The sequence below is a fragment of the Periplaneta americana genome, chromosome 2 (assembly GCF_040183065.1).
Source record: "Periplaneta americana isolate PAMFEO1 chromosome 2, P.americana_PAMFEO1_priV1, whole genome shotgun sequence".
NCBI lineage: Eukaryota > Metazoa > Arthropoda > Insecta > Blattodea > Blattidae > Periplaneta > Periplaneta americana.
Window position 1 is genome coordinate 138,632,618 of NC_091118.1, and position 12,691 is coordinate 138,645,308.

Sequence of the window (12,691 nt, forward strand, 5' to 3'; positions counted from 1 at the left end):
GCTTATGTTTATTTGTCATTGTACTTACCGAAAGGAAATGTTACATTTGTAAAGTTATGAATATCCACCATATTCAATAATATTGACATAAGAAACCATTGTGAATAACAATCACTAGTTCGCGAGACTAACGGTAGGATTCCTGCACACGTGTCAACTAAAAAACTAGTGGGAACCACTGTCCATAATTTACTTTTGGACAAACTACATACTATTGGAGTTAGATGTATAGTTTTAAAATTATTCCAATCATATTTTAGTAACAGAAGGCAAATGACCAAAATTGAAGATCAATTTAGTGAATACAAATATATTGATATAGGTGTACCGCAAGGAACAATTTTGGGACCTATTTTATTTCTAATATATGTTAATGATCTGCTAAATATAAATTTAGAAAAATTTAATGGATCTATATATTCATATGCGGATGATACAGTAGTTATTTTCAGTGGTTTTTCTTGGCAGGAAGCATATAGAAATGCTAATATAGGTGCTAACATTGTTAAAAAATGGCTTAATTCCAACTTCCTTTCTTTAAATATATCTAAATCAACTTTAGTTCCTTTTTCGTTAACAGCTGCCGGTGTTCAAAATTTAAAATTTAGCGATAAATATAGACTAATAATACACAGTGAAAATTGTTTAGATCCCAAAAGTTGTAAATGTCCACCTTTGAAAGAAGCCACGTATGTCAAATATCTGGGTATCATTATTGATCAGAATTTAAAATGGCCTCATCACATTACTTATATTTGTAAGAGGCTTCGTAAAACAATTGTCATTGTACTTACAATTACCTATTAGAGTTCTACGAAATGTTTATTTGGCCATTATTCAGTCTATCATTCAATATGGTATAACTGTTTGGGGTGGAAGTACAAAAATGAATCTTAGTCCGTTAAATTTACTACAAAAACGAATAATTAAAATTTGTTTGAAGAAACGTTTCGATTATCCAACTAAATTAATTTATTCTGAATTTAATGTATTTAATATTGAACAAATTTATAAGTATACGCTGTTAAAATTTTATCATAAAAATCGTAATAAGTTTGTATTACAGACACACAATTATGACACAAGACGAAATATTAATTCAACATTAGTAGAACCTAAATGTCTCACATCTGCTGGTCTAAAGCATAGCATAAATTTTGGCCCTCGGTTGTACAATGCTTTAGCTAAATTACACCCAGAACTTCTAACATGTAACCCACTAACATATAACAAGAAAATTAAAAACGTGTTAATATCTTCAATTTGATTAAATAAATTTATAGCCTATGTGTATGAATTAATCAACCTATATTATATTTGTATTCTATAATTTTGAAATATATATTAGTCCTACTTTTCACGTGCGATATTATTCTTCTCTAGTGTTAATATTATATTATATAATTCTATTGCCGCTGTAATTATATTTTAGTTCCTATTTTATTTTACTTATTTATTTATATTATTATTATTTTTTATTTTAATATTTATCTGAACTGCGACCGAGCACGAGCGCTGCTCATTCGGTCTCAAATTTTGTTAATACTACTGTATCTTCTTTTTATATTGCTTGTATTATTTTATTTGTATTTCTCTTTGTTTGTTTTGTAATTATATTTATTTATTCTGTATTTGAATTTAAATAAAATTTAAATAAATGAATTAAATAAATTTTGTTGTCACACGAATCGCTGGTAAGTTAATATGGGTCATAATTGCGTGATATATTCTAACCTTGTCATAATCCTCGTCTCCAGTCACTTCTCTCATTTAACCTACTGTAACCTTGTCACAGTTATCGTCCCCCCTGTCACTTTGCTGTCCCCTCATCTAACCCCTCTATCCTCATCACAGTCCTCAATCTCCTGTCACTTACGTAAACCTTAGGCGGAGTAAGAAATAAAACAAATGCCTTTATTACCGTTCGATTAAGCATTAAAACCAATGCAAAATACGTAAGTTTTACAACTCGAACATAATGAACACCAGAGATCGCGACCAATCAAGATGCAAGTTGACGTGGACTATTTAGGCTAGATTGTAAACACTTATACAACGAAATGCGAGAGCCAAGCAGGAATTTCAACGTAACGGACGGGAAAAGAATGGCTTTGATTTTATGACGGAAATTACGATTTACATCGTCTTTTGACTTTTTCAGCTGGTCATTTTTAATTGCTTAATTTTTGGGGGTACGCAGACCAACCCAACACATCAACTGCAGAAATAGAGGCAGATGATATGGATGGATTATTATTTCAATCAAGATTGGTAAGTAAGTTGTGTTAAAATTTGCTCTTTTATTTTCATATAGATATGAGTCGGTATTTTTTTTTTATTTTGGCGGATTCTGACGGAATTCCTAGTGTTAGACTGACGGGGATACAATTTATGTGTTGGCAACACTGGAGCCAAAACAGTGCTGCTCTAGAGCGCTGACAGTTGTAGCCTTACCTTGCAGTTCATGTATGTACAGTGTGCTGAAGAAGGTGAAACTAGTGGTTAAAATTCTGGATAAACTAAAAGAAGAGGGTTATAAGGAGACAGACTGTATACGACTTACTAAAGAGTTATAGATCGGAAGCAGTTGGTCTAGAGCAGGCCTGCACAAGGTTTGCGCTCTCCGAGCCGGCTCACAGCTCATGAGCGGAATGCAGATATTAGCTGCGCTCTGTATAAGGGTGGACTGGAAGAAGGGGTGATCTCGTACAAAATGTGCACAAAAGGAAGTACTATTACGAGTGTTCATGAAATGAATTCCCGTTCAGTCTTTGCAAAACTATCTTGGACTATTATTAATTAATAAAGAAATATTTATTTTACAGAAATAATAGAAATTCTATAGCTACCGGTACTTAAATGTACAATATCATTTTGTTATATTTTTATTTATCAGTACATGAAAACGAGGTTTTATGCTGTTGGCAGCTGAAAGGAAGAGTAGCCTACTGATCATAATGAAACATCAGTTACAGATGTTCGATGCCTGCCTTTATTAAAGTTGATTATATAAAACAGTTGCTCACAAATATAAATGTTGAGCCGAACATAGCAATCATTTTCACAGCCAGCCTGTGTAGTCGTGGATATTATTGCTAATGTTTAGTCTTGTAAAACTCAACCAAGCTAGTAGTATTATTCAAACGATCTTTAGCCCTTAGGTCACAATGAAGATGAATAAGTTCGAGCTGTAAATCGTTAAATGCTAAATATTATGTTTTACTTAACGACACTCACAACTGCAGAGGTTATATCAGAGTCGCCCGTGTGCCGGAATTTTATCCCGCAGGAGTTCTTTTACAGCCAGTAAATCTACTAACATGAGCCTGTCGCATTTAAGCAATCAATCTGGCCCAAAATCGAACCCACAACCTCGGGCATAGAAGTAATTAAGAAAGTACCTCTGATAAGACAGTGCATTTCAAATTCATAAAAAATAAATACCGACTGTACCTACCTCGGGTAATAATGCAGCTTTCAACTCCTGAACCTTTTCACTGAGATCTTCAGCAATAAAACAGTCCTAAGTATCTTTATGTCTGGACTCGTAATGACGCATTATGTTATGTTTCTTTCTACCTTTCAAAATGTTGTGGCAGATAAGGCACTAGAGTATTTACTCCAGCAGCTATGAAAAAATAAGCATTTTCCCTTGCAATATTGAAAGAAGTTGCCTGATGATCACTTTTCCCTCTTTTACATTCCTCCATAGATTAGCAGTAGGTAAGCAACGTAAAACAGTTATTGAGAATACACACTGCACTCCACTAGATAGCTGAGTGGTCGTTTCCCTCTCCTCTACCTATATCAAGTCTATGTCATATCTTCTTCTTCGTTTCGGCGAGCGCCGAAGGAGCGCGCGCGCTCGTTGAGCGCTGTTTGTGCAGGTATGGTCTAGAGTCGTGCATAACCGGTTACGAAAGATAGAAAAGACGTATTGCTACTGAAAGCCTGGCGCTATAGACAGTATGCGAAGTTCTTGCGTCTCGCGGAGTGATCCAATGTTCGGTTTACCGAATGTCCGAGTCTCACTCGGCTGGACGGCTCTGGATCATGAACGACAGATAATATTGAGCCATCCAGGAGCTCCAAGAATCGTTACAAGGACGCGATTATCATCGTGTACCTTTCAGTTGATATTTCCTCCTCCCTCCTCATTAATTGAAGCACGCATCATGAAACTACAATCATTAGACTTGAGAGTGCTTTTACTTTTGTTAATAACTTTTTATCTCCCTAAAAACGATTTATTAGAGAAATAATAATACATCTACTTAGAATAATTAAAAGACATAGGCTATATTAACAAATACTCTTTCAGAGGTAGCCTATGTATTTTGAGTTTAAAGTGTGAACGTTACAATAATAAGTGTATACATATTTGCTCTTCACTTTTGTAAGTAATTGTAATTTATTTTATTTTTGTATTTGTTTACATGTCAGAGTTCAACTATGCATTACGTTTATTTGCTTCGTTGTTAGCCTACCGGTGTCCATTAGTTGATTTATATATTAGTTAAGAAGATAAATGTACCAAAGTTTCCAATCAATTATAATCCTGTTTCAAGCTAACTTAGTTACTTACTCACTTACGGCTTTTAAGGAACCCGCAGGTTCATTGCCACACCCACATAAGTCCGCCATCGGTCCCTATCCTGTGCAATATTAATCTAGTCTCTATTATCATATCCCACTTCCTTCAAATTCATTATAATATTATCTTCCCATCTACATCTCGGCCTCTCCAAAGGTATTTTTCCCTCCGACCTCCCAAATAATATTCTATATTATTAACATTATCAGTTTTCTTTAATTAAAATTAACAAGAATTAATATTAAATACAGCGTTTAATATTCATCATTATTGTCACTAAACACAGTTAATAATATTAGTTTTGTTTAATTAAAATAAGTAGAGTGGCGCTAAATATTTGATTTCAGTCATATTGTCTGAACAAAATTGATGATAATTTTCCTTAATTAAAATAAGTAACGAAGCTTTTGGTAAATTCCTTACATTCTCATCATGGATCTAATCTCACTGTGAAACAATTGAAGGGTTCAGATCCATAGTGGGCCAAGCGCCATTTATTACAATTGGAGAAAGCAAGGGTAAAAGTTAAGTGAATAACATAGTTTAATGAAAATTGACATATCATTTAGTTTTACTGTGCGTACTTTATATTACTTGCTATATGTTTCATTGAGTTATGGTATTCATTTAATTTTAACCCTTGTTTTCTCCGCTTTTAATATATGGCGCTTGGCCCACTATGGCTCTCAACCCTTCAATTGAAATAATAAATTATCATAAAACATTCCATTGCTTTTATTCTGTCTAGTTTTAGAAATAATCTGTTTATTTTCTGTGGAAAAGCGGCATTGGTAGTTGGTGAAATTTAGAAAGCCACATAATGTAATTGAATCTTTTCGTACAATAGAGTTTCGAATCATATACTTTATCTAAAGGGAAATAAATTATTTCATGTAAGAGTTGGAAGTACATGGCGAATTTCATGCAAGAAAAGTTTAAAAGGCAAAATATATGGAAAAAATCATCACCCTTTTTCCTGGTATTAATACGCATCAATTTCAGAATACAGATTTCCCTTATGGGTAAAACGAAAGAGATGCCTTCTGGATTTTTCCGATCTCATATGCGTAGTCCGCAGAGTAGGGTAAGGTCTTGTTACGAGTTCTATTGCTCATCTCACTAGTAATAATCTTCATTGAACTTTTACACCAGTTACTTCCACTTTCATGAATATCGACATCAATAACAGAGATACGTAACTGTTTCTGTTTATGTTACTTCAAGGAACTATGCTTGTGAATAACTTCACCTTGCGGTATGTATATTCAGCTGCGAGTGTGGATCCCGTCTGTTTTGTTTCACAGATAATTTCCAGTTACGGGGAGTGAACTGTGAACAGTAATGTAATCAGCTTTCAACTCAAATGCGAAAGCGGTTTGCGAACGTTTCTATCTTATTACTTACACATCTGGTTTTTTTATCGTTCTTTGAAATAATTCAGGCCTTCAATTATAGGGTGTAACAGAAAATAACTATTTATAATTCCCTAATGTAATAGAGGGTATGAAATTAAACACTTTTTTTTTAATAAAGAATGAACGGAAATATTTCGTTTTCAAGTGGTTGTGGTATGAAGGAAAAAATTAAAGAATCCTAACTTGTAAAGATACTTTATTTACATTCTGCGGTTATACAGTAGTTTTTTTTATCTAATACCAGATATTAAAAAAAAATAGTATTGACAAACTATAGGGATTGTTCAAAATTGCGAACGCCATTGTTGACACACTAAATAACGCCGTATGATCGAACGACGAATCCTTCGAAGTATCTGTGGTCGGTTACGAAGATCTTCAAAAACAAGAATAATTCTAGCAACTAGGCCTATAATTCTTCTACTGTGTCGATGTGTGTTTCATAAACAATTGATTTAATACGAGCTCAAACACAAAAATCAACTGGAGTCATATCTGGGAAACGTTCCGGCTAAGCAACTCGACCCGCCCTCCCTATCCAACGATTCGGAAAATTACCTACATTAAATAATTTCGACAATTTAAGGCGAAATGTGCGGGGGCACCGTCGTGTTGAAAGATCATGTTTCTCCGAATATTAATCGGGACATCTTCAAGTAACTCCAAAAGCATTTCCGCAAAATATATATATATATATATATATATATATATATATTAAAAATATGTTCATTCAATTACGCAGGCATAAGATATGGCTCCACCTGTAGATAGTTATCAAGAAATGCAACCCAAACATTCCCAAAAACTTCCATTTCTCCACAACTTTAGAATTCGTGTCACTTCAAATGTGACTGTTGAGTGTGTTAAAAAAGTAATCTCTTGAAAAACATGCCCTGTCTGTCCATAATAAGTGTCTAACAAAATGCAGCCATAATGTGAGATATAAACTCTGTTTTTCATACGAAGCATTGCCGGACACTACGTTATAAAAAATGTTTATTTTCATGTCCTATATCACATTAGACAATTAGGAATAGATATTCTGTTACATCCTTTATATCTTTCTTAACTACGGTTCATATCTGACTTTCCCCAGTGCTCAGACATAGGCACCTTACCGGTCACTCTCTTACTTTATAATGGTTCTTAGCTCGAGTGCCCCACTCATATAGAGAGCAGCAATATTTGGAGAAATCACTCTACATTTCTAGGAGTAATCCTATGACTTTCTAGACCTCCACAGATATTTTGCTCAATTGAGAGCTTTTAAAAAGCAAATTCATATTGTTGTATTTTTTTTTCATACGAATAACATTAGTAATAGGCACGTCCACCAACCAACCAACCAACCAACCAACCAACCACGTGACGTGACGCATAACCTAAGTTACCTTGTCAGGTTTACAGAACAAACATGAAGAGGCCAGCCTCCAATAATACAAAATCATCACAATACAAATATTATATAAACACAACAGAAATGATTAGAGTAATTGGCCAGTGAATTATGATCATTTGAAAAGAAAATGTTTGGATTCACCTATAATTCTCATAGTGAAACTTTAGCCTATTGACATTTAAATATATAATTAATGCTCGACAGGGTAGCGCAGTTTTATTGACCATGTTGCATTGGCATACTGAAAGGCTGAATTGTCGCCATAACTTCTTGTATTGAACATACTAATAACGACATTTGATTAAAAGATCTCCTTTAGTTCTAGTAGAAAGTTTTGGATGTTAAAAGAATGGAACAATTTATGAAGTTCATGTAATACGTCCACCATTGAGGTTAGGATGTCTAAACATGGAATGAGTGGGCCCCGGTTCAATTCCTGATTGACACAAGTTACCTCGTCGAGAGTTCTTCAGAGGTTTCCTTAACTCAATTGAAGCAGAATTACTGGGTAATTACTGTTGGACCTCGGACTTATTTCGCCATCATAATTGAAGAGTCCACTGCAAGAATGATGGATGTCATTTGGAATACATTTTGCAGGAGAAGCAATTGAAAGTTTGAAATGCTTAGCGCTCAAAGCTTAACTGTGATTTTCCGATCATTACTGGACAATGACTATCTATGTACATTCTATATGTCTTAAGCTATGCATTGACAGTCTTGGTTCATTTTCCACAAGAAAGTGACATCCGTCATTCTTGCAGTGGATTCTTCAATTACACTTACCCTCTTTCATTATCATTCCCGTTTCTTTCTCATATTTCGGGCTTGCTCTGATGTAGGTTCGGCTGCGATCCTCTACCGAAATTGGACCACGTGGTATGTTGTAATTAGTTGCCGGTGATAGTACTATGTACCCTAGGCTCTCCTCTGGGGCTCATAGTAACTCGTGGGTTTCGAGGGACCGAAGTGTTGCCTACATGGAAAGGTAAGAAAGAATTCTGCAAGCTGTAGAGGAGTTCGGTGGCGGCGCGCAGGAGAATCTGAAGCGTGGGAGCCTTAGGGCATGCACATCATTCCATTGTGGATAGTACAATGGGCCCAAGTAAGCTGTTGCATTCGAGAGCAATCCCTTCCCTCAAGGCGGACTAGTAGATAGCAATAGGCACAAAACTGTACAGTAGTGGCAAGAAAAATCGGACCGACTCTTGTAGTTGATTTCAGAGCCTTGTTCACTCTAGAGCACGATAGACTGGTAACTAACACTTTCGTGGTTCGAATCCTGTCCGCGAAGGAAACTTTTTTTTGTTACTTATTGAAATTTATTCCCAATACTTTTCGATTGCTGCGATATTTTACTACTTAATTAACTTATTATTCCCAGAACATGAATTTTACCAGCAATCGAAAAGTATTGGGAATAAATTTTAATAAGGAACAAAAAAGAAAAGTCTCCTTCCTAGGCAGGATTCGAACCACGAAAGTGTTAGTTACCAGGCTAATGTGTTCTGAAGTGAACAAGGCTCTGAAATCAGCTACAAGAGTCGGTTCGGTTTTTTTTTTTTTTTGCCACTACTGTACAAGTTACAGTTTCTTTTAAGTTTATTTATACATGCTTTAACATTTGTGGTTATATCGCGTGTTAGTATCTGTGGGTATACTAGTAAGCCATTGTTATTATTGTTGAGTTCCTGTTTCTGATGGCTTGTGTTACGTCTCAGATTTTAGATTTTGGTTAATGTTTATGATATGCATGATTGAAGCGGTGATAAATGATGGTAGGCTATATACAGAGTGTTTCCGAGGTGGTGCTAAAAAACTTTCAAGGATGATGGCGAAGGGCACATGTATCAATTTCAGATGAGGAACCATGGTCCGGAAATGACTGAGTCGAAAGTTATAAGCAAAAATAGTTGTGTGAAAATGCAATTGTAATTTGGCACCACGTGCCCTTCTTCCCTTAACTTTTGGAACAGTCGTGGAAAAATTATATGGGCCGGATGTCTCCTAAGTGGGTACTTGTCCCGATACAATCTGTGAGCTTGTCTACTGTTCCCATTGGCTCATCCGTATTCGAAAATCAGATCTGCTTATTCCGCTCTCATGTACTCTTCCATTTCACTGGGACTGATCGACTGGACACAGCAACTTGTACGCATACACTGCTGTCTACAAACGTGCATATCAGGACCGACCATGTCCGTTACACATTACGCTATCTGCTTTGCTTTAGTGTAGTTTCCTGTCCCCATCCCTCAGACAGCGCACTGAATGGAATACTGTAAGTAGACAACGTAAACAACGTCAGATGAATATAGTATATGTAAGTTGTACAGATAAATACATATAAATAAGGTGTACATAGGAATAAAATTATTTCATTTCCACACAACTATTTTCGACTCGGTCATTTCCGGACCAGGGTTCATGGTCTCAAATTGATACATGTGCCCTTCGCCATCATCCCTGAAAATTTGTAACACCACCTCGGAAACACTCTGTATATGGCATGGCATTATATGGTGGGATGGGCAATGAAGTCTTCACTCATCACATTAAGTCCACACCTGTGGAGTAACGGCAAGCGCGTCTGCCAGCGAAACCAGGTGACCCGGGTTCGATTCCCGGTTGGGGCAAGTTACCTGGTTGAGGTTTTTTCCGGGGTTTTCCCTCAACCCAATAGGAGCAAATGCTGGGTAACTTTCGGTGTTGGACTCCGGACTCATTTCACCAGCATTATCATCTTCATCTCATTCAGACGCTAAATAATCTAGATGTTGATAAAGCGTCGTAAAATAACCCGCTACTATTACTCATGACATTAATATTATTACAGAGGGGAATAATAAAAATATGTATTAAGAAAAAAATGGATTATCATACACGCCTCATATACAAGGAATTTAATGTACTGAATATTAAACAAATATACATACATAACCTATTACAATACTACCATAAAAATAATAACTATTATGACCATGGTTATAGTACAAGAAGACACATTACATCATGTCCTTTGTTTGAACCCTAATGAATTCTGAAGCAGGACTAAGGCATGCCTCTAATTTCGGCCCGAGATTGTATTTCATTAAAAAGAATCAGAATTAGCATCTCCCAATAATAAACTATTTAAAAAGCAAGCATTTCAACTGATTTTAAATACTGATTAGTATTCTAATAAATTTTAATTTAATTTAATTTCATTTTGTGTGTATATATATATATATATATATAATTTTTATATGCTACATTTATCTCTTAGATTAAATTAAAAAAATGATGTTATGAAACTTTCAAAATTCAATAAATAAAATATAAATACAGTATCATTTAGGTATATAATATATTACTCCACTATATTATTGCATTTTATTTTGTATTTATTTTACAATTATATTATTGGATACTTTTTCATTTTACTTTATTATTGTTTAAAGGGGCCATCGCCCCTTGTACTTTTTAGTTAACCTAACCTTCTGTGTATTTTATATAATTTTATTGTATTTCTTGTATTATTATTTTGATATTTTTCACTTTATTTTGCTTACTTACATTTGATTGCTTAAATTGAACAATTAAGTAATTGTTATAGTGTAGACTATAGTGTAACTTGTAATATTACTTTTTATTTATTCAAAGTAATACTCCACTTCCGGCCACAAGCTTTTGCTTCATCGGGAGTGCCAACGAAAAGTGTATTATTATTATCTTTCAAATAAAAATTAGTATTACTATTTTTTTTTAGAGTCGGATATAATTTGTTTTTAAATTTAGTCGTAAATACGCCATAAATATAACAAAATAAGTTAGACGAATTTAAATATTCAGGAGACATATTAGGACTGTAACTAAATAAAATACTGTTGCATCATAGCATACACAAATTATAATTGTAAGCAGTTCATTGCATATTTTTCTGTCTATTGTTTAAGTACTGTTTAAGTAAGTCTGTCACTTAGACATAGTTGAATAAAATTAAACAGAGTGAAATTTCAAAGAAATTCTAGAAATAATAATATATGAAATCCACAGACCGCAAAGAACTGTACCCCACAAAGGCGAATATATTGTAGGCTACTATTGAAATTATGTTACTAAAAACTGTTAGTTAATCTCATTCTTTACATCCCAACACCTGTCATACTATAATTACAGTAGATACAAACTAGATGAGATGTTTTGGTGGGATTACCTAGAATAAATGCGAAACTAACGTCATCTGTGCCGAGAGCACGGTTGTGGTAGTAAACATATTATGTAATCGATTTTCCCGACAGCTTTAGGTGATATCGCAAAACGGATTACACCTTCGAGATTACAGCATAAAATGCATTAAGTTAATGCATTTTTTCCATGTGCAAATTTCTTCGTTTCACAGCGTTATTATTTCATGTCTGTGAACAGACTAAATTGTAAAATATAAATAAATACACTATGTTATCTTCTGAGGGAGTAGAATTAATTATTTTTAGCCTTCTGATTATTTAGCCTAAATTATCTGTTAGTTTTCATAAGTATTTTAATTGGTTATTTGAACGACGCTGTATCGACTACTGAGTTATTTAGCATAGACCAAATTGGTGATAGCGAGATAGTATTTGGCGAAGTGTGTTAGAGGATTCGTCATAGATTACCTGACATTCGTCTTTCGATTGGGGAAAACCTCGGAAAAGACCCAACCCGGTAGTCCGCAAACGAGAATAGTTCCCGTGCCCGAGCGCAACTTCGAATTAGCAGGCAAACGCGCTACCCTCTGAAAGCAAATATTCTGATGGGGGGGGGGGGCAGATAAAAAAAAGTTAAGTTTTTTTCTTCCATCATGTTAATAATGTCAAAAGAAGTGTTTTTACCAATTTTGGTCACTCCAGCCCAATTACGAGGCCGTTTACAAAATAAAAAGTCTAATTACATGGAAAGATTTATTGAAACAGATACAGCAATTGTTGGGGTGCAAAAAACGAAAATGACCTTCATTTTGGTGGAATAGTTCTTATTTTGATTTTGCATAGCGTTTTTGCTTGAATTTCACGATTTTTTTCGAGATTATATTTATTTATATTTTATTTATTATTTTTTATATTTAACCTATATGTATGTCGATAAACACATAGTGTAATGACACAGTAAGAAATATATGAATATACAGTGTACACATTTATAAATCAGTTATCATTATGCGAGATGACTTAAGGAAAAGTGAAGTTGTTTCGTATCAGAGTATATAGCACGTGCCGTGTCGTCCGTCTTTTGTGTACCTGGCGAGTACAGCAGCGTACAGAA

The 12,691-nt window shown here is 34.6% G+C and overlaps 2 protein-coding genes across 2 annotated transcripts in view; one reads left to right on the forward strand and one right to left on the reverse strand.

Annotated features, from left to right (window-relative positions):
• The window catches only part of LOC138695185 (cholecystokinin receptor-like), a 663,775-nt gene that overhangs the window by 516,708 nt on the left and 134,376 nt on the right, over nt 1-12,691 (forward strand). The window lies entirely within an intron of this gene.
• Nucleotides 1-12,691, reverse strand: part of LOC138694617 (luciferin sulfotransferase-like) — a 135,718-nt gene that overhangs the window by 86,621 nt on the left and 36,406 nt on the right. The gene's annotated exons all lie outside the window — the stretch shown is intronic.